The sequence below is a fragment of the Coptis chinensis genome, chromosome 4 (assembly GCF_015680905.1).
Source record: "Coptis chinensis isolate HL-2020 chromosome 4, ASM1568090v1, whole genome shotgun sequence".
NCBI classification, from domain to species: Eukaryota; Viridiplantae; Streptophyta; class Magnoliopsida; order Ranunculales; family Ranunculaceae; genus Coptis; species Coptis chinensis.
Genome location: NC_141459.1, coordinates 18,842,339 through 18,864,827, shown reverse-complemented (window position 1 = coordinate 18,864,827; position 22,489 = coordinate 18,842,339). Strand labels below are relative to the sequence as shown.

Genomic DNA, 22,489 nt, shown 5'->3' with positions numbered 1-22,489 from the left:
CTTGAAATTTTCTGTTATTTCTGTCATACCAAATGGCACTTACTGCAGCACAAACAAATGTTGTTATGACTTCAGCGTTTGTTTTGTTACAACAGTAGACTATAATAAAAAAATGTCTGTTGTCGCCTAAGAAATTCGGACTTTGGAGTGGAAAGAACTTGATTTGTACTATGTATAGGGGTGTAAGGGTTTTCCAAAGCAAAAGAATTGTAGTTGTTATTGTTGCTATTTTTTTCCTCAGATGATTCGTTTCACAGAATCTGAATTGTTTTTGTTGAAATCGTGTTTCTGTTAATTTTTGTTACTTTGAAGTAATGTGATAGCTTTAAGTTGAAAAACTGAAATTCTTCGATAATTGACTGATCATGGAAGTAGAAGAGGTGCATGGATTTAAAGCATTGGAGAAAAGAGTTTGAAGATGCTGTTGTGAGTGAATATCTTTAAACCTGGCCAAGCCTTAAAGGAGTTTGTTGGAGAAATTTCAGTGAAGAAACAAAAGATGAGGTGGTGGCGGTGTTTCTTCATGTAGGCACAATTGAAGTATATAAATCAACATATAAATCAAAATCAAAATAAAAATCTGTAAATAATTTAAAAATTGTATAGTGATCGAATAGTTTTTTTATGTATGTGTTTTATGCTACTCTAATGGTGAAACTAAAATAGCCTGTTTGATAATTATTAGACATTTGATTATCATATATAGGATTCTCCAAAACCAAGGTGTACAATGATATCAATGCGTTTAAACTTTGTTGAAGGCATATGGATACGGATAATCATATAGGGAAGCACCATGTTACAAACTTATATCAATTCCTCATAGCATTGCAAAAAAGGGAAAAGAGAAAAGAGAAGTAAAATATTATGTTGCATCTTTCTCAACTCTTTGGGGTTCAACAGGGAATCCCACTTTTCCATTTCTCACTAAGCATTATGCGATTTGTGAACTGCTCCATGGCCATAGATGAACCTTGCTGTTCCCTCTGTGTAGACTTGAGTCTTCTTAGCCAGTCTATTGAAAACCAGAGTAATCATATTACTACAGTCTCAAACTCTCAATGTGATGATTATGATAAGATATGATAGCACCGATGAAGATCTCAATACAAAGTGATAAAACCTACGATTTTCTAACGACTTTGTATAGGATGGAAGCTGATGCAAATGTCTTTCCATTGAGATATCTGTTGTCGCCTTTGGTCCTTTGCTTGATTCTTAGGTCTAACTCTTTGTAATCAGCTGTGAATGGCCTCGACGACGCGAATTTCTTCTCCTGCAACATTATTTTCACAGTTTCCAATGAGTAAACATAACTAATTGCCTTCTGTATAGCCTCCTGCTTTTCCATTACATCTTGTCGACTTGGTATTCGTACTCCATCTTTCTTCATTGCCCGCACTCACTCGTCAAACTCTTATTGAAGATGGGGGGGATTCAGATATCAACTATCAGGTACTGCGCGGATGCTCCTTGCCTATTTCAGACTAAAAGAAATGGGGACACTTGAAGGCGGTTCAATGGTTCACATTGCTCTCATCTTCACTGCCAACAAATAATTGCAGAGTTTATTTCCATACAACGACATGCCTATTTTGCGCATTTCAATGGGAAAGTAAGGTGGTAGTACAGAAGAGACCAAATCAAACCATTTTCAAAAGTTTAATATTCCCTATGGAATTGGCAGCAACTAAGGTAGAGTACTGGGCACGGCATCATACAAACTGTTTGGCATCATGTACTTCATTACCGGAGAATGAATCCTCACGACTAAATTTGAAAGATATCATTGGCATAGGGAAGGCCTTGTGGTTGTCTACCACTCACTTGGATAAGCTTCTCTATACTTTGTGTCCTCTCCCATCAGGCACTGTCGTGCAGCATTGCTTGCATGCCTGTTCAGAACCCTCTTCACTATTCTATCTTTTGGTGTTTCTTTCTTCCGCAACATGGAAGCCAGAGTACGCTTCTTCTCTTTCAGAAATAAAGCACTCTCAGTTGTTGCTCCCAATGTTTTAGAATATGAGGTTGATGTTATAGCAGCTTCACGCAGCACTGATTCATTGTGCTCGCGAAGTTTTGCAAGCTTTGCACGTTTGGATGTATTCTTATCACTTTTCCTCTTTGTTTCATCTCTGTCTCTCTCCCGCACATTCTTTACAACCTGTTTTGTTAATTTCTCAACTACTTTCTCCAGATCAAGAATTTTAGTATTGGTTAATTGGGGTTGATCAATGAGATTTACTTTTGAATCTCGTGGTATAATGGGGCCATGAAACGGACAAACTCTCATGTCTCTTCTCTGGCAAAGTCCACTTACTTTCAATGGAGCAAGACATGGGCGGACTTCAACGGGATCTTCCTTGTATAGAGATGCCTGATATTTCAACTCGGAAATCTTTTCTGCTGGAATAACCGCATCATAGTCTACCCTACCCCAATGGCCTTCTAGTTCCAATCCTCTCTGATTAGCCAAGACATCCCATTTTGCACCCCAAGGCATAACCGGGGCTTCAGCCATAAGACTTCTCTTTACAGAGGTAAAACCAGACCAGACCCCTTCTCCATCCAACCTTTTGCTATCATTGGACTTTGTAGTGTTCACAGACGTTCTATTCTTTTTCTCATTAGCAATAGAAGTACCTATTCGTATTAAGTTTGTTTAATTACTTTTTGTTTCGTGAGCACTCTACGGTAGACGTCAACTTCGTCACTGCCTTCATCTATACCATTATCTATGTCCGAATCAAGTCTCGTAAGGTGAAGAGGATGATGTCTTCGCAAGTGAAGAGTTAGTTTATACTCGTAAACATAAGCTTTATCACATCCTTTATAAGGACAAGGATAAGGAAAAGCTTCTGGTTTTGTCTTCATCTTAGGACCCTTCTTTGCGTATCTGTCATGGCGTGCTAAGATGTGTGATTTTAGTTTATACTCATAAGCATATCTCTTATCACATTCTGGGCAAAAATAGTAATTCTCTTTTAAATGTGTTCTCGAGTGAATTTTCAAGTTGAACTCCAAAGCGAAAGCCTTTCCACAGCCTTCATTAGGACAAACATAAGGCTTTTCTCCCGTGTGACTGCATATGTGTCTCCTCAGCTTGGTACTGTCCATAAACTTCTTCCCACATCCATCGTAATGACAAACGTACCTTCGCTCTGCATCAACTCGGTAATGTCTCCTTAAAGTGACAGGATCATTATAAATTTTTCCACAACCTTCATAGCCACAAAGGAGAACAACTTCGGAATTTAGCTCATGCTCTAGAGCGATTCATCCTCGTGATTTGAGGCTTCATAAAAAATATGCTCGTATTTTAAGAATTTGGTTTAGTAGTTTTTAGGAATTTTATTTTATTAGGATTGGCATGAAAGGCTAGAAGGGTTTTTTTTAAGAAGTTTGTTTGTACGTATGTTTTGATATTTGAGGAGGCCCAAATAAATAAATAATAAAAGATGGAGAAAATAACAAATCTAGGGAGGTCTAACTAATTTATAGAGTTGCCTTTTTTTTAGGAGTCAATGAGAATGTCCGGTTAAGAAAACAAAGACATGTGATGAAGAGAGATGTAAGGTGCGAGCTTTTATATATATACTAGCATTTCGCCCGGCCCATAGCCGGGATGGTTTCATCCAAGAGGATGGGCTTGCTAAATGAATTATATTAGAGTCCGTCATTCCGTTGATTGCGTATGTTGATACTCATTCTCTAAGTTGTCTCTATTGCTAATGTTTAGTTTTATTCTTTAACCTCTCAATGTGCATCATGATATATTAAATGTGGGGAGAGTTATGCTCAAGGACTAATCACCCTAGTAATTGTCTCTATGTTGGCAGTTGGTCACGCAAATACCATCGTCGTTGGAGGGGCTGAAAACTGGCATTTTGGCTTTAATTACACCAATTGGGCATTTCAAAACAGGCCCTTGTACCTCAATGACACTCTTGGTCAATATTGTATTTTCTAACTTCAGTATAATTCACACGATTTTTAGTTCTCCTTGTACGTCTCTATGCACCGCAAGCATATAATGCGCATCAGTACACAATGTACAAATCTACCAAAATGCGTAAGCAAATTAAGAGAAATAGAGTGCAAGTAAATTCCAACTTTATAGTCTAAACCAACGATCTGAATTCTTCAAAAATGTTAACTATATCACTGAATAAGAATCAAATTCTAATAAAAGTATAAAACTGGCCAACTATAATAGGAATCAGTACGTCAAGAAAGTTTTTGACAACAACAATGACGAAATAACAACACTTTAACACGCTGTAATTGACAATGCCAAACATGAAATGGGACCTAAAAATATTAAACACAACAAAAAATATTAAACACGACAAAAAATTTCCATGAGTCAACACTTATAGGAGAACAAAAGAATGGAATGATATTAATTGCTGAATTCTCTGCTGATGCCTCCTCACTTGCCGCCCAGAATCAACTACTTTCCCTCTGCAGCAACTGAGAGAAGATTCATCCTCACCTTCTTCAAAACCAGCTGTGTTGAGAGACATTCGTCGGAGAACCACTTCACCATCTGATGATTGGCGCGGCTGGTCCTACTTGCTCCAAAAGCTTCCAAAAGTAGAACGACAAACATTGTCCATCTTCATAACTCTCATCATCTTCTTCGTCATCTGAATCGAAGTAGTGATGATTCCTTTCTATCACGTAATCTCTAAGGACCATTGCTCCTGGCATTGATGATCTTATTGTGCTGATTGCATCATCTCGCGCTCTCTCATCTTCGAGGGTTTTCCATTTTTGTTCCAATATAGGGTCCACTTCCGTTGCAGTATCGACTGAAGATGTCGATTCATCGAGCACCAAAATTTTGGCCCTTTGAAGTAGTACTCGGCCTAGGCATACCAGTTGCCTCTAACCCATACTCCAATTCTCTCCATTTTCAGTGAGTGACTGCAACACCTAAATGAAAACTTGATTGGTATCACCGATAATAAGCAGGATTAGGAAATCCATGAACTGACCAGGCACATATAAATATAAGCATAAAGGTACAATTTTCCAACATACTGGTACATGAATAGTAAAAGGAATCAACTAACCTAATGAATCCAGCTTCCTTTCCTTCTTCCTAAACATCATCTCCAAGTTGACACTTATCTAAAGCCTAAAACCATAGATGAGTATTGTTCACTTAAGATTAGTCATACTAATCTTTAGATAGTCAAATTGATAGGCATGCAAAACAAAAGGCAAGCGTCATATAAAGGTAGCCACATCAGAACACACAACTATTAATTAATGTAGTCATATAAATGTTATATATGCATGAGGATTGATAAGGAGCAAATTGAAATAGCTTGTTTTGATAAATCTCTATTCTTTGTATGCCATTACCTAGTAATCATACTTCAGCACCAGATAATATTATATACTCAATAGCATAGTCCCACCAAGTTTAACTCTTCCACTTTCGTCTTCCAGTATAAGTTGATCGTCGGCATGCATGAAATTGTGAGGTCTGGCCTTAAACTCCATTTCAACATTCGCCTCAAATTTACTTGATAGGTCCCCCAACATCATTTGTAGAGAATCTTTTTCCTTTCTCTGCGCCAAGAGAGATGTTTTCAAGTGGTCTATCTCATCAAAAGCTTCAACCGTTGCAGATTCAATTGAAGCTGATACAACCTTGGTACTAATCAATTCAACTTGCAACTTGACTATAGTGTCTTTAGCAACAGAAAGCAACTCCCCGAGCCAACTGATTTGGAACTCCAACTTAGAAGATGCAACCTCCTCGGGTAGATCAAGGGAAGATAGGATGCTTTGGAGAAAAGAGAGTTTTGGTGAATTAAGAGTCTTGGGGTGGTTTTTTGTTTTTATAGGATTCGTAGTTTGGAGTTTGCAGGGTTTTTTTTAGAATCAAACTTTCTGTTTGTATGATTTGTGGTTATATCGCAAATTGGTTTAAAGAGTTGGCGTATAATTGGTTTGTTCTTAACATATGTATCTCGAGAATATCTAAACAATCTCGAGAACATCCTGCATCCAATAAAATTCAAGGCAAGGATCAATTTGTAATAAATCAAAATACTATCCTATTTTGTAATTAACTTTGTGTACCCACTTAAAAATACTGCTGACGTGGCCTCCTGAAATCACAGATGAGCATTTTCGCCCACTGTGCAATAATAGATTTAGATATATATATATATATGTAGATGTGAACGGCGAATAAATATGAATCATTTCATTATTTTCTCATCGCAGCAGATCTTGCACCATTCAATTAGTTAACAATTGTTTACCAAAAAAAATAAAAAAATAAGTTATCAATTGTGCTCATATAATAAATTTTAATTTGATGTGCAAAAACAATGTTTTTACACCATTATCATGTTCTTTGGTCTTTACTAATTATTTTAGAATATCTCATATATTGTTTTCGTGACTACATGGTATTGAAACACACATGAACTTTGGCAATAATATGGAATTTGCAATTTCTTTATTTGCAGGCAATGTAATTGGAGAGGCAAAAGGATGCACACCTGTAGAGACATTCCGCCCTGGATGTACAGCTGAAAATTGCTCTGCTTTCTGCCAATCAGTTACGAAGGAAAAACTTATATCTGAGTACCAAGGTTCATCTACATGTACCTGTTACAGTAGCCGGTGTTGAACAATTGTTATTAATAAGAATATGGAAATCTGAACGTGAATAAATGTGAATTGTATGGTTATTAATTTATACACATACAGTATATCAATTTTTTCTGGGCGTAAAATCTTGATCAGTATATTCAGATGACATTATTCAATATAACTGGTGTGGGTGTCTTATAATCCTCTAACTATTTCAAAAAGAAAAGATAATGGGTATTTTGTTCAATTCTCTGGAGTGCCACACAACAGTGTGCAATTGATATGTTACCCACCAACGCAATTATCGTTTTTGTTCTCATTATATGAATGGAACGAGATAACTTATGTCATCCCCAATTATTGTTCTTTTTAAAATAATTTTTATATTGATTTTTCACATATTATATAGTAAATTACATTTGATCTTTTTCTCTAATTTGGGGATGGCTAAACTTATTCCGTTCCAATCATTTTTAAATTTCAACGTATTGTAGTTCAAATTTTGGCAATATAATGGCTGGTATTGCAAAAGGTTTAACAATGCATTGAGGTCAAATGTCTTACAAATTTACCAAAGAATGAAGACGACTTACTACTATCCAGTGTTAGAATAAACCAACACATAGTGTCACAGTCCATGAAACTGCAAAAAACACCTTACCTTCCCTGCTATTGGATAATTACTTTTCAGAATAAGTTTGTGGACATACCACTATTTGCTGTCCACAAGACCGCATGTTCTGATTGGTGGAGAGGCTGCCTAAAAAAACTATTTACCTGCCCGAAAAACCTATTTATCTGGCCCACAAAGTGGTTGGACCAATAAGAAGCTGCTGTTTGTGGACAAGTCTGTCCACAAATTCGCTCTCATTACTTTTTGGAATTACTTTTTCCTTTTTATTTTCTTTTGTACATGGTATTGAGTCACACATTAACTTTGGTAGTAATGAATATTAAACTTACAATTGTCCTTTTACAGGTAATATGATTGGAGAAGCAAAAGGATGCATACCTTATGAGGAACCAATTGATGGTTGTACTAATGAGAAGTGCACTAGTTTATGCCAAGAATTTTTTAAAAAGAAACTTAAATTCGAGTGTCGTGGAATTTCTACGTGTATCTGTTACGATGAAGGATGTTGACTAATTCCTAATTAACAAGGAACATGGAAATGTGAACGTGAATAAGTAGTAATATTATGGTTATTAATAAAGACAATTATGTGTTTATCGAAAAAAAAATGATAATTATGTCAAAATTCATGGTGTAGCAAATGTTGTGTCATCTATCTAGGTCAACTTTATTATTATTATTTTTTTCAATAAACAACATATATATTATATATGCTAGCATCATGCACATGCGATGCACATTATAGGCTTATCGCATTGGTGAGAAATTCAAGAACTTTAGGTATCATGGGAAAACAAATGGCTTAGCATATGACGGGACAAACAATGAAACACCTATGTTGTGACTAAATCATCGATCAGGACGGTTCTTAACTTCAGCAAAATGACAAATATCATTATTGTGGTTCGCCATTTGGCAAATTGGATTCTAAAGTTTGCCTCGTTACTCCAATATAAGGTCCTAGTGACTGGTCATCCATAACTTTCAAGACATGCCTAACATTTGTGAAGTGATTGTCTGATGTTCTATTTGTCATCCCTCCCTCTGACAATTACCTTGTATAACTACATCTTTCCAAAAGAACTACAACAATCTCTACTCATAGCCTCTTACGCACTTGGCTCCAAAAGTACCTTCTCACTCTCGATCTATTTACAGGATCAGAATGCTTAATATAGTTGTAGCTGTTTCGTTGCATGCTTTCCTATCAAAAACACCATCAGAATAATTTTTAGACAAATCATGATGAAGATATGGCCTTACATATTTGCTGCAACACTAAATGGAAAGTATCTCAAAACTAAAACAACATATGCAGTATGGATAGACCTTATTAAGTGGAGAGAAGAAATGTTGATAAGCATGGAAGTTTATGTTACATAAAAGTAACAGAAAACTGATTTTCAACAGGCTGTGAACCATTGTATCGGTAGAAAGTTTTCTTCGGTTATTTATCTTCAGCACTCTTCCCTTTTCCCTCTAAAACCCTTTAATTTAGATGAGCTAAGAATATGAGAATTCATTTATGTACATGGACATAAGGGGCCAAAAAGTATGCTTACTTTCTAGGCGGTAAATGGGCTCTAGTACACCTACATTCACAAATAGAAACTTCGTCTCCAAATCGATACCAGTGAATGTGCTTCACCTGAAACAAATTTCAACAGAATGTAATTGTGTAAACCTTTTGCTTCAAATAAGGATGCAAGAAAAGAATTGAAGGCATGTTTTGAAGGGCCATAGATATACAAACCAGCAAGGCCCTATGCTTCATAAGCACATAAGTTTTTGCATCGCTGTTATTATAGACAAAGCAGGACCCTTCTTCTTGGATGGTTCGTAGTTCAGTAATAGTTCCCAATAGAATCCTTGACCCGTATGAAATACTCGAAATTGAGTTCCCAAATCTCTTTGCTTGCATGCACTTCACATTCATTAGAACTGAGAGATGCATGTATGTGATCTTCAAAATCTTCATTTTGAATTCCATTCCAACAACTTTTAGGAGGGATTGCAACCACCGTACCGGAAATATACAACTCTAAATCCTTATAAATATCTGTTTCATCAAATAGCCTAGTTTGCACCTCTGGATTCTCTGTGTTCTCCGATGATGCAGAGTTCATGTTAATGCTGTGTTCTATTTCAAATTAGATGTCTAATACTGTTCAATACTATTTACTCTAAAAAACGCAAGAGGGAAAAGTCAAGAAATTTACTGAGGTAGGAGACAACAACTCAATAGAAGCGCACCTCACATACAAAGATTGTACCGCATATCAGAAGTGGTTGCCACAAAGTTGTAGGCCGAACTTGCTGTCTATTACCTCTTGAAATTGAATTTCACTTGAATGACATATCTCATTCGAATATGATCTACATTGTATACTTTGTACTCTTTGTATTGCAAACTATCCTGCAAGACATTTTCAATATAGGGTGTGTATAAGAATGAGTCATATGTACCACACTACCATGTTATATATGCAGAACAAAATAGTACAGTACCTTGGGACCTCGTTGCTCCTTGGGCTTTCCAAAGGGAATACTGTTGCACCAACTCCTTTTATGCTGCAAGAGATATCAAATGAGAACTGACTTAGCTTCATTCTCAAATAACATCAAAGCTATTTAGACCAAATTTCACGTATATTAAGCATTAGAGGAACGTAGACTGCTATAATCTATTTATGCACTTAGACACTCAACCATCTAACAAAAATGAAAATTTTGTACAGAAAAAGAAAGAAAGAAAAAAGGATCGTGATTCCAAGAGATAGATATATAGTTATTAATGAAAGAATTGGTTGTTTAATAGTGCATTAGTCAGAGTTGCGAAACAGACGCGTATCTGACAAATGAGCAAGAAAGAAGTATGAGCAAGAAGATGAAAGGTTGTATTACTAATTTAGATATAAATGTAAAATAATATAGTATTTGCATTCTGTGAAGAGGTGTTGGAGCCTTGGAAGTACTTACAACATAGGAGCACAACATGTCAAAAAAAAAGAAAAAGAAAGAAAGAATAATATCGAGGCACAACTCCAATTCTCTAAAAACAAAATGATCTTGAAGTACAAATAGATTGATAGCAGTTTAAAAAAAAAAAAAAAAAAAGGTCCCATTTATTAAATCTTTCTACGACAAATTTCCTGCTAACCTTAAGTTGGTCTGACAACAATAAATCTTAAATAATATAGTAGTTGCATTCTATGAAGAGGTGTTGGAGCCTTGGAGGTACTTACAGCATAGGAGCACAACATGTAAAAAAAAAATTGAATAATATCGGGGCATAACTCCAATTATCCAAAAACAAAATGATATTGAGGTACAAACAAAGTGATAGCAGTAAAAAGTAAAAAATAAAAATAAAAGGTCCCATTTATAAAATCTTTCTACGAGAAATTTCCTGCCAACCTTAAGTTGGTCTGACAGCAATGCAGGAGATACTTTTGCAAAAATAAGTTGCAAGCTCATTTTAAACACTATAAGTAGAGGAGCATTTCCATAGTCAAAGCATTCACTATAAGCAGCAAGATGAATTTTCCTAGTACTTCAATATTTATTGAGACTCAAAAGCCTTATCTTGTAATGTTTCTCACACAACTTATGTAAGCTAGCATGGCCTTGCTCTCCAAGAATAGCACTTATGCAGTTATGCATATAAATACAACAATAGAAAACAAATTAAAGTTATCTCATGAAGTGAATGTGTATATAGAAAACATGAATAATTAAGTAGAAAAGATAATGACCATACTTACATATAACAACTAATCATCGAATGGGAAAGATGATGGTTATTGCCAGGAGCACATGAAAATGTAGATGGCTTCGAAACATTCACCTACGCAGAACTTCTATGTAGACAACATTGTGTGTGTAAATGCACCATCTGGCGTTCAGATGTTCATTTTTCACCAATATCTTGGTGTTTCTCTTTGACACCGCTCTCATCAGAGCAACATAAAGTTGCCCATGAGTGAAAACGTGATTAGGCAGGTAAATTCCAATAATGTGCGGTATTGTCTGACCTTGGGATTTGTTTATAGTAAGACCAAAACTCAGACGTACTGGAAATTGCTTTCTCGTAAGTACAAAAGGAATTCGAGAATATTCGGAAGATTTTAGAGGTGTTCGAGGCAAGAAAGTTGTCGAACCTGAAAAGTTTCCACTGACGATTTCAACCAATATAAGTTTGAGTAGAAACCTCGACACAACAATCTTGCACCATTGCATAGTCCTTTACCCGGATTAATACACACTATCCTTATTTACAATGTCTATTAAATTGGAAGGATTTATCAGACAGCAAGTACCTGCATTGAACATATTGGGGGTTTTCAATAAATAACCATATTGGGACCTTTCAACATATATTATTGGATCTATAGAGGCTAACTGTACTTTCCCAAGTCAAAAAACACCATATAGAATGTGAAAAGGTATAGTCTAGAGAATACTCACCTGTCAAGAAAAGTGGAATCCCCGAAAGTAGGATGCACAGGATTAGTTCAGCGATCCATACATCAACTTCAGGACCCATATTTTTGTTTCAAGACTTCTACAACCATATATTAAGGACTTCCGACTATATAATTCTGTTTTAGGACCTGTGTAGCCATATAGTAAGGACTTCCAAGTATTTTGGTTATCAGCTCGCCTATAAGAATCCAGGTTTCTTATATAGTGGTAAAATAAGCTGCATATGCTCATAGTGCATAGTTACTTTATAATATTATTTCTAGAAATTCAAGGACATAGAGAATAATTTTTGCGGAGACGGATGCACCTTGATGGAACACTCTGTTTCCAGTAAGCTAAATGAACTTACTTTATAACAACAACATTGTTCTTCAGTCATGTTTTCGCGTTGGTTTCTCTGTCTCTGTCGTTGCCGCTCTCGACGATCATGAATTGCATTGTCATTAAGTAATAATAATGAGCTCTCTTGGGCAGAGTTCTCCATTTTGAAAGCACCTAAATTATACGGTGGTCAAAAGATCACATACAACTTGATCAGTAAATGCAAACACCACTAAAATTATAGCCAAACTAACTATATATCATAAAAATTAGTAAATATAAACAACACTACAAATCTTACAGTTTTCTCAACTATCTAACAGAAGGCTGGGAGTCGGTTTATAGAAAGTGGTATATAGAAGTACAAAGATTCTTAAGATATGGTGGGAACTCGTGACGCTGAAAATTAAGATGAACAAGGCAGAGACTAATTAACACACATATACTATCAACATGAACAGACCATTTGATATTTTTCTTTTACATTTCTTTTACATGAACAATTAGTTTTTTATACATCAATTGTTAACCTACTAAGTAGCAGCACAATTAGTTCTTCCACTTGAATTTAAACATTAGGACACCCTCTTAAGCAAATCGTCCTCTCCAATATTCATCCTATATCACAATTTAACCCATGTAGACCTTAAAACTTAGACAAACTCTTGCTAAAATGTGTTTCAGAGTTTGGCAATTCCAAGAACACATTATAAATATTGAGAATCTTAGTGATATTTCTCTCCACCTATATGGAAAACCACGAGGTACTAACTACTAAGTAGCTACACCCGAAATGACAAAACCAATCACTACTCTCTCATGCAGTGGGTTTTCTATAAACTGGTGTATAATATCACCAAATATCAACACTATTTTCGATATAAACCCAAAAACTGAATTTTGCATAGCCGTTAATATCATTGATATATAGCCAGACAAAACATAGTGTAAATTGGCATAATTGTCAGAATCATGGTCGTAGGCATTTCATCAGTTATTTCATGGGCACGTCGATATATCATGTGATGAACTTATAAGTTATATCGATCATAGAAGAAAACATTATTTGCGTAAAAAGCATAGACTTGGCTAAATACATACCTTTTCGAGGGACAGGTAACAACCACATCCAAGAAACTGGTTTTGAGTAGTGGGACTATTTTGAAACAGATTTTTTTTTTCTTGACTTCTAATAATAATCGGCAGTGGAGAGGGGATCTCTGTTGTTGTTGTTGTTTTTTTTTTTTTAAGAGAGAGCGAATGAGGGGAGATTTTTTTTTGGCAACTGAATGAAGGGAGATTTGAGAGATAAAACTCATAAAAGAGAAAGACGTCTGGGATATATTTTTTTTTTTTGGGTTTTAGCTTTTAAGAGGGGAGATTTGAGAGAGAGAAATGGGCGCATAAGAATAAGATGAAGAGGAAGACGTCTGGTTTACTCTCATTTAAATTCGGTATAAATGGTAATAAATTCGGGCATTAATGTGAAGCATTAGTCGCATACAATTAAATAGTGGCGTGTACTTGATTTCCAACTTGAATTTATACATCCTTAAGAGTACTGTATCATGTTAAGGGTATAAATGGTAGTAAATTTTGAAATGACCAAAGTAGTCCTTCTTAACAGCATTGAATAATTTGTTTGAATATTTTATCAAGGGTATTTAGTAGTAGAAAAAAGGTTGGTCCAATTTAAATGTCCATGTTAATTATGGTGTACTCTACTAATTGAGATTAAACTGATGTAATAAGTTTATTCAAGCACTAGTTTGTAGGCCCGTGCTTACGCACTAACTTTTTATAAAACTTACTCAAGAACATATACAAATTTCGTAACAAAATCATTTTAATTGTCCTTTAAAAACCCATTTTTAATTGGGGAGAGATCCCATTGTAATAGTTGACTTAATTTAGAATTGTGATTCTCATTTTAGTAGGAGAATGATTACCTTTTTAGTTTATAATTGCTAGAATTTTCTTTTTCAATAGGGAAAGGAATTCCTGTTTTAATAGGACGATGACATGAAATTTTAAAGAATTATATGTCTTAGTTGAATTTCCTAACAAATCATTTTAATTGTCTTTTAAAAAATCCGTTTATAATTGGGTGAGAGATCACATGATTCCCGTTTTAATAGGAGAAGGATTATCGTTTTAATTAGAAGTTCTAGAATTTTCCTTTCAAAAATAAAGAATGAGCTTTCAAATAGAAATAAGGAATTCCCATTTTAATAGGAGTTAGATTCCCGTTTTGAGTTGGTTGCTTAAAACCTATTTTAGCTTGGTGAGAGAAAAAATTTGCTCCTAGGCGCTTAGGAGCGAAAAGTCTCCTAAGCACCCATCCACCACACATCCAACATCTTTTGAGGCTATTGATTAACTTTAATTAATTAAAATCTAACAAAATATTTATTTTATTCCCTCTCCAAATCATTCAATTTTTTTCTCCACAAATCTTTCATTTTTTTCTCCACAAATCTCCATGAAACTATGAACTTCCTACAACACAACAACTGATCGAGTGTCCAAACCTGGCCTTCCCTATTGTCATATACACATTACATCTCAAGTTCGCGTTTGGGTGAATACCTTATACATATTATTCCATTTTCAACTTACAAGAATCTTAGAGAAGGAGCTTATGATCATGATGTGGTCCCATGATCTGGAACTTCGCACCTAATAAAAACTTGGAATATTCTCTAGGAAGTGATATTCCATGTCAAAAGGGGCAATCTGACCAAGCCACTTCTACCCTTGTGCTGAACCTCTTGAATTGTAAATGGTTTCTTTTTTTAATTAATGTTCCCTAAGTAACTAGGAACCTCTGTAGGTTACAAACAGATTCGATCAAGATGAACATGTAAACTAATGTGTAATTGCAACATCAAAAGGAGTGGGTTGGTGCAAGAGGTTTCTAAAAGGGCATTCAGAGCATGTTAAGAGATTAAATGGAATTTTGTAGTTGGTAGAGATATGAATATGTAGAATTAAACACCTAATTAAATAGACAAAACACAATGATTTATAGTGGTTCGGTGCCAATGCGGCGACCTACGTCCATGGGAGAAGAAAGAGATATTATTGCTTGGTTGGTTTTTTGTTTTTGTGTTACAGAGATGTTTATATAGCACAACATGAGTGTATATTCATGTCTATAGTTTCCAAAAGGATTGGAGACTTTCCTTTATAGAAAACATATGAATCTGGCAAATATCTATCAAAACCGACTAGGGCGCGCCCCGCGCTCCAATTAGCCTTGCTCAAGGCGCGACCCATGCTCTTGCCTTGGTCGGCCTCCAGTACTTTCAGCGTGACCCACGCTCGACTTGGCCTTGCCCAAGGCGCGACCCGCGCTCTTCTCTTTCTTCTCCCATACTCCCCCTCAAGTTGGTGCGAAGATATCCAGCGAACCCAACTTGGAGAGAATATCATGGAACTTGGAAGCTGGAAGTCCCTTGGTAAAAATGTCTGCAAGCTGTTCGTCACTTCGAACAAAGGAGGTAGTGACAATGTTAGCCTGTACTTTTTTACGCACAAAATGACAGTCAATTTCGATATGCTTAGTTCTCTCATGAAACACCGGATTTGCAGCAATGTGCATATCAGCTTGATTATCACAGTAAAGTGTAGTTAGCAGATGCAACCCAAAACACAAATCCTTTAGAAGAGCGCGAAGCCATATGATTTCACTGGTGGTGGAAGCCATAGCCCTGTACTCAGCTTCTGCACTAGAACGAGCCACTACATTCTGTTTCTTGCTCTTCCAAGTGACTAAATTACCTCCCACAAAGGTACAATTACCGGAAGTAGACCTCCGATCAACTGGACATCCTGCCCAATCAGCATCTGTGTAAGTAGAAATAGATGTATGCCCATTTTTCCGCATCCAAATACCTCTGCCTGGTGACCCTTTCAGATACTGCAGTATTCTAGAAACTGCATTCATATGTGGAGTCCTTAGAGCATGCATAAAACGACTAACCAAGCTCACTGCATAAAAAATATCTGGTCGGATAATAGTTAAATATATTAGTTTACCAACTAATCGCTAATACTGACCAATGTCAGTAAGAAGAGCACCAATGTTATCCAACTTGGCTCCATTGTCAGTTGGAGAATCAGATGGTTTTACCCCCAGCTTTTCTGCTTCACTCAAAATATCCAACACATACTTTCTTTGATTTAGAAATATACCCTTTTTTGAATAAGCAATTTCGATCCCAAGAAAGTACTTTATAATACCCAAATCCTTGATGGCAAACTTCTTGTGCAGTAACTCATTGAGCTTAGAAATCTCGATAAGGTTATCACCTGTGATAACTATGTCATCAACATAAATAAGAACAATAGCCAAGCCTGACTTGCTAGATTTAACAAATAAGGAAGGATCAGCATCACTTCGCTTAAGGCCGGTCATAGCTAGAACATAACTGAGCTTGGCATACCACGCTCGTGGAGATTGTTTAAGTCCATAGATAGCCTTTTTTAACTTGCATACTAATCCGACCTTAGTCTCCTTTGGATGTCCAGGTGGAATGCTCATATACACTTCTTCTTTAAGATCTCTATGTAAGAATGCCTTTGTCACATCCATCTGAAATAATTTCCAGTCTTGATTCACAGCTAGAGGTACAAAGAACTCTAAACATATTCATCTTTCCAACTGGTGCAAAAGTCTCCTTGTAGTCCTGACCGTAAGTTTGGGTGATTGCCCTTGCAACAAGTCGAGCTTTAGACCTCTCTAAGGAACCATCATTGTTGAACTTGTTTCTGAACACCCACCGACAATCAAGAGTTTTCTTTCCATACGGTAGCATAACAATATCCCAAGTGTTATTCTCGTCTAGAGCACGAAGTTCTTCTTGCATCGCCTTTCTTCATACTGGACCAGAGTTAGCTTCTCTAAAGTTCTTGGGTTCTTGCACGTCATCAACTGTACTTAAGAAAGCATGATGAGATGAAGTGATATTGGCATACGTTATATACTCTTGTAGAGGATATGTAACATTATGCAAAGAATAAAAATTCCTGTGAGTCACTGGAGGATGCCGTTCTCTATCAGATTTATAGTAATCCTTGAGAGTTACTTGAGGTCGTCTCTCTCTTTCAGATTGTCTAGAAACTGGAGGAGCTAGAGAAGCACCAGAGCGCGCCCCATCCTTAATATACTCAGTCTCTGAGCGTGCCCTTGCTTCAGTAGAGCCCAACCATTGGGACAGGAATAATGCCTTCGCCAACTACTAGGAGAGGAGCCAAATCAGCCGTAATAACAGCTGGGAAAGGTGCCAAATCAGTCGTAATAACAGCTGGGAGAGGTGCCAAATCTGCCAAACACTCCCCCTGGGACCGATTCCCAGGCATAACTGAATCATGAAAGAAAGCTTCAGATTCCACAAATCTTACATCACGAAAGACAACCTGTTTCCTTGTCGCATGATTGTAACATATGTAGCCTTTATGTGTGGTAGAATAACCAACAAACACACATCGAGTAGCCCGAGCATCAAATTTATCTCGATGAATAGCTTGCTGATGCATAACAGACACACCCAAACACTCGCAGATGAGAGAGATCTAGTGGCCTAGCTTTGAGCACCTCCAATGGGGATTTAAAACCAAGAACCCGACTGGGAAAATGATTAATCAAATAGGCAGCAGTTAAAGATGCCATGAGACCAATAGTTCTTAGGAACATTCATGCCCAACATAAGAGCACGAGCGGTCTCCAAAAGGTGTCTGTTCTTTCTTTCAGCCACACCATTATGCTGAGGTGTGCCAACACAGCTAGTTTGATAAATTATCCCCTGGCTACAAAGATACTCAGGTAACATACATTTACAAAACTCAGTGCCATTGTCAAATCTAAACGTCTTGACATTAGCACCAAACTAGTTAGTAATCATAGTATGAAAATCCTTGAATACAGTCACAACCTCAGATTTTCATTTCAATAAATATAACCATGTAGCACGAGATTTATCATCAATGAACAACACAAAATACTTATAGCCATCATAAGAATTAACAGGAGCAGGTACCCATAAATCAGAATGAATTAACTCAAACAACTTATTTGACACAGAATTCGAGTTTGGAAATGATAAACGAGTTTGTTTAGAAAATTGACAAACATCACAAACATCATCAGAGTTTAAAGAAACATGCGGAAACAAATTTGACAGGACATGACTAGATGGATGCCCAAGTCTTTTATGCAAAATACGACTCTCAAGTAAATTACTAGCTTGACACTCCTTCTTATGCAACTTCAACAAATAGAGTCCATTAGAATAAATTCCTTCACCAATCGTCCTCTTCGACTTTCGATCCTGAAAGACGACAGAGTTAGGAGAAAAAATGACATCACAATTTAAAGAATTGGTAAGTTTTCCAACAGATAGAAGTTGAACAGGGAATGAAGGAACAACTAGAGCATCACTCTTGAGTTTTTTATCAAAAAAATTCACTTGACCACTACCTAGAATGGGAACGGTGGAACCATTTGCTATGGAAATATTATGATTTTCAGTTTTGGACACAAAATTATGGACGAGAGGCGGGGCAATTAGCCATATGATCAAGAGCCCCTGAATCAATTATCCATGAGTTACTGTTTTCTGGCATAGTAAAATAGGCATGTAAATTACCTGACACATGAGTTGAGGCAAACTGACCTTTGCTAGAAGACATGGACTTAGTGAGTTGTTAGAGAATTTGACTCAACTGATGACTAATATCTGAGTTGGACATTGATGTCGGCAAGCAACAACAAAGATGCTCTTTTTGGACAGTTCCTTTTCCTTCTTAAGATGTGGATATAATTCCCAACAACGATCCTTGGTGTGCCAGTTCTTTCCACAATGATCACAGTGAGACGGTTCCCTTTTTCCCTTACCCTTTTCAAATCCCTGTGACTTCTTTCGAAAATCATTTTCTGCAAGTAATACAGTAGATTCAGAGATTGAGGACTTTACCTCGGAGTTCATGGTTTTCTTCCTTGTTTCCCCCCTCTGAATAGTTGCACAAACAGCAGCAAGTGATGGAAGAGTGTTTTCCATTAGAATGTTGCTTTCCAGATTTTCATATTCTAGTTTAAGACTATGAAATACTGTGAAGATTTTATCCTCTTCAGCCCATTTCAACAGAGTCTTCGCATCAGTGGTGTGTGGACGATATATGTTTAACTCATCCCACAATTTCTTTAAATTCCCAAGGTGTTCTGTAAAAGTTTTCTCACCTTGTTGCAAAGCACCGATTGCAAGTTGAAGTTCAAACACACGGGCAGAATTATTCTGATTTTCGTATAAATCTTCAATTGAATCCCACATCTCTTTCACAGAATCAGAGAAAGTAAAAATCCTAGCAATAGTAGACTTTATAGAAGTGAGTAACCAAGATCGAACAAGCTGATCATTGGAAACCCAATTCTCATATTCGGCATCATCAATGGCAGGACACACCTTTGCACCATTAATGAACCATAATTTCCTTTTTCCACTAAGCGATAGCGAAACCGCCCTAGACCAAGGTATATAGTTCATTCCATTCAAGAGAACTGATGACTGCTTCCAACCAGGATTAGAATCAGTCTCTATTGTAACAAAGCAGACTTTGGGTTTGGATTTGGATCTGACATAGTGTATTGTGTTTATCAAGATTGATTTAGAGAGAGATTAAGCGCTCCGCTCTAATTCCATGTAGAATTAAACACCTAATTAAAGAGACAAAGCACAATGATTTATAGTGGTTCGGTGCCAATGCGGCAACCTACGTCCATGGGAGAAGAAAGAGATATTATTGCTTGGTTGGTTTTTTGTTTTTATGTTACAAAGATGTTTATATAGCACAACATGAGTGCATATTCGTGTCTATAGTTTTCAAAAGGATTGGAGACTTTCTTTTATAGAAAACATACGAATCTGGCAAATCTCTGTCAAAACCAACTAGGGCGCGCCCCGCGCTCCAATTATCCTTGCCCAAGGCGCGACCCCGCGCTCTTGCCTTGGTTGGCCTCCAAAACTTTTAGCATGACCCACGCTCGACTTGGCCTTGTTGCCCAAGGCGCGACCCATGCTCTTCTCTTTCTTCTCCCATTAAATCACATCAAGAGAAAATATGTGGTCAATCTCAAAGTTGCTTAGACTATATGATGCAAAACAAAGCTGTCACTAAATGTATAACTTGTTGCAGATGTTGTGTAGTCCTTCATTTTTATTTACCCATTTTGTTTTATAGGTCCAATGAGGTTAATTCAGGTTGTGGTGCCTCACATGGTCACTAGGAAAAAGGGAAAGATCGTAAATAGTGGAAGTGTTGGCGCTTTGGCACCTGGTCCCTGGGCGGGTGCTTACATTGCTTCCAAAGTTGCTTTTCACTCCCTGATTGACAGTTTGAGGTTTTAAATGCTTACCACCTGGTTTCTTCTTTAGCTCAACAGATTTGTAATACATCTATTTTGTTTATATACATCACCATCTCTCTATTGTATCTTGTGCATCTCATCCTGCTTTAATACAACTTGTAAATCCTTTGGGATTAGTAGGTCTATTCTAAGGTCTCGTCAACTGGTTGCATAAACTAGGATCTTATCTATTTCAGACATTATGTCAAGTGTTGATTTGTCTATTCTATAGCTTATCTTTGCAGTCATTTAGCCGAAAGATGATTTATATTCTTAGACTTTCTGAAAGTGAACTGCGAACTTTTGGAATCGATGTAATTACTGTGGTTCCTGGAGCAATACGAACAAATATAGCTAATACTTCCACAACTAGCTATGAGCGGATGCCTGAGTGGAAGCTTTACAAACCATTCAATGATGTCATTCATTCAAGAACCACCCTGTTACACACCATGAAACCTATCACACCTGAGGAGTTCGCTAAAAAAAACTATTGACGATGTTCTTAAAAAGAATCCACCAGCGTGGTTCACGTATGGTCCGTACTCCACAGCTTCGGCTATTCTGATCACCTACCACTTTCTATCAAAGATTTTATCTTTGGCAAGTCAATGAAATGGTTAAGCCTCCTGCATCTGTGGTCTAAGGCTTTAAGCCGAAGCTTTGCTTCTAAAAAAATTTGCTTAATTGCAACATAAGTTCATGTATTTCGTTTACTAGTTTTCTATTTTTATTTTTTTATGTATTAGAACATATGAAGAAGTGTTTTATCTATGGTTATCAGAAAGTGTGAGCTGAGTAATGAATTTTTTTGGTTGAATATTGAAAGTTTTGTTAGAAAAATGAATGGCGAGTAGCCCCAGTATCCACCAACCATTCCCTTTCATTTCCAATCATGAGACATTCAGAAACCACAACAGATAGGTTCATATTATTAACATTATCAGAAAGCGTGTCCATTGTCACATTTGCTTCAGTCTTTTGCTTCTTGTACTTCTTTGGCTTGCGACTTTCACTTGCCTTATGTCCAGCCTTCCCACAGTTGTAGCACTTGCCCTTGAACTTAGTAGGCGTACTACTCTATTTGTCTTGAGCTTTGTCTTGGCGCTTCCTCTTTCCCTTAGCACTTGATCCTTCCACAACATTGGCTTTTGCCACGATGGGATCCTTGCCCTTCTTCTCAGATAGGCGGTTATCTACCTCTATCCTTAGACGGATAATCAGTTCTTCAAGATTCATATCTTTGTGTTTATGCTTAAGATAGTTCTTAAAATCCTTCCAAGATGGTGGTAATTTCTCAATTATAGCAGCCACTTGGAAAGATTCTCCTAGGGCCATTCCTTCAGCAATGACATCATGGAGGATTACTTGAAGTTCTTGGACTTGGCTTATGACGGTCTTACTATCCATCATTTTGAAATCAAGAAATCTGCCAACTATGAATTTCCTTCACTCTTGTATTTCTTGTCCAACGAATCCCAAAGTTTCTTAGCAGTCTTGAACACATTATACACATTGTATAATGAGTCTGCCAACCTACTAAGGACATAATTTCTACACAAGAAATCAGCATGAAACCAAGCATCCTTGGCCAAAACCTTCTCCTTGTCGGTTTCATCAGGGCTTACATCAGGAGCCTTATCCCATAGAAACCTTGCCAAGTTAAAGGTGGTCAGATAAAAGAGCATCTTCTATTGCCAGCGCTTGAAATCAGTTCCATTGAACATTTCAGGCTTCTCCTTATAAGGAACAGAATGGGAAACAACAGTAGGAACAGTAACAACAGGAGTAACTGGTGGGGATGCCATATTCTGAAATACAACTACACTTTGTTATTCCCTTAAACCAAGAAAAAAAAACATAAACAAATTCTGTTCGGTAAAGAAGAAGAAGAAAAGAAAATCTGTCTTAAGTTGTTAGGAATATACAATTTAATTGTACTTACTCTTTACCAATTACCAAACTATACAAACCTTTTGTCTTGTATGTGTCTTGTACTTCTTAGTTAAATCCGAGCCTAGTAT

The 22,489-nt window shown here is 36.7% G+C and overlaps 2 long non-coding RNA genes and 1 pseudogene across 2 annotated transcripts; 2 read left to right on the top strand and 1 right to left on the bottom strand.

Moving 5' to 3' along the window:
• Positions 1–4,161: 4,161 nt before the first annotated feature.
• Positions 4,162–5,467, bottom strand: LOC147502365 (uncharacterized). The gene is made up of 2 exons (XR_015221675.1): positions 5,079–5,467; positions 4,162–4,929 (listed from the first exon to the last, which is right to left on the bottom strand). It is a non-coding gene; the product is annotated as an uncharacterized LOC147502365 (long non-coding RNA).
• LOC147502364 (uncharacterized) lies at positions 5,112–6,085 on the top strand. The gene is made up of 2 exons (XR_015221676.1): positions 5,112–5,245; positions 5,461–6,085. It is a non-coding gene; the product is annotated as an uncharacterized LOC147502364 (long non-coding RNA).
• Positions 6,086–20,304: 14,219 nt separating this feature from the next.
• LOC147502363 (short-chain dehydrogenase RED1-like) lies at positions 20,305–21,163 on the top strand (annotated as a pseudogene).
• The last annotated feature ends 1,326 nt before the right edge of the window (positions 21,164–22,489 follow it).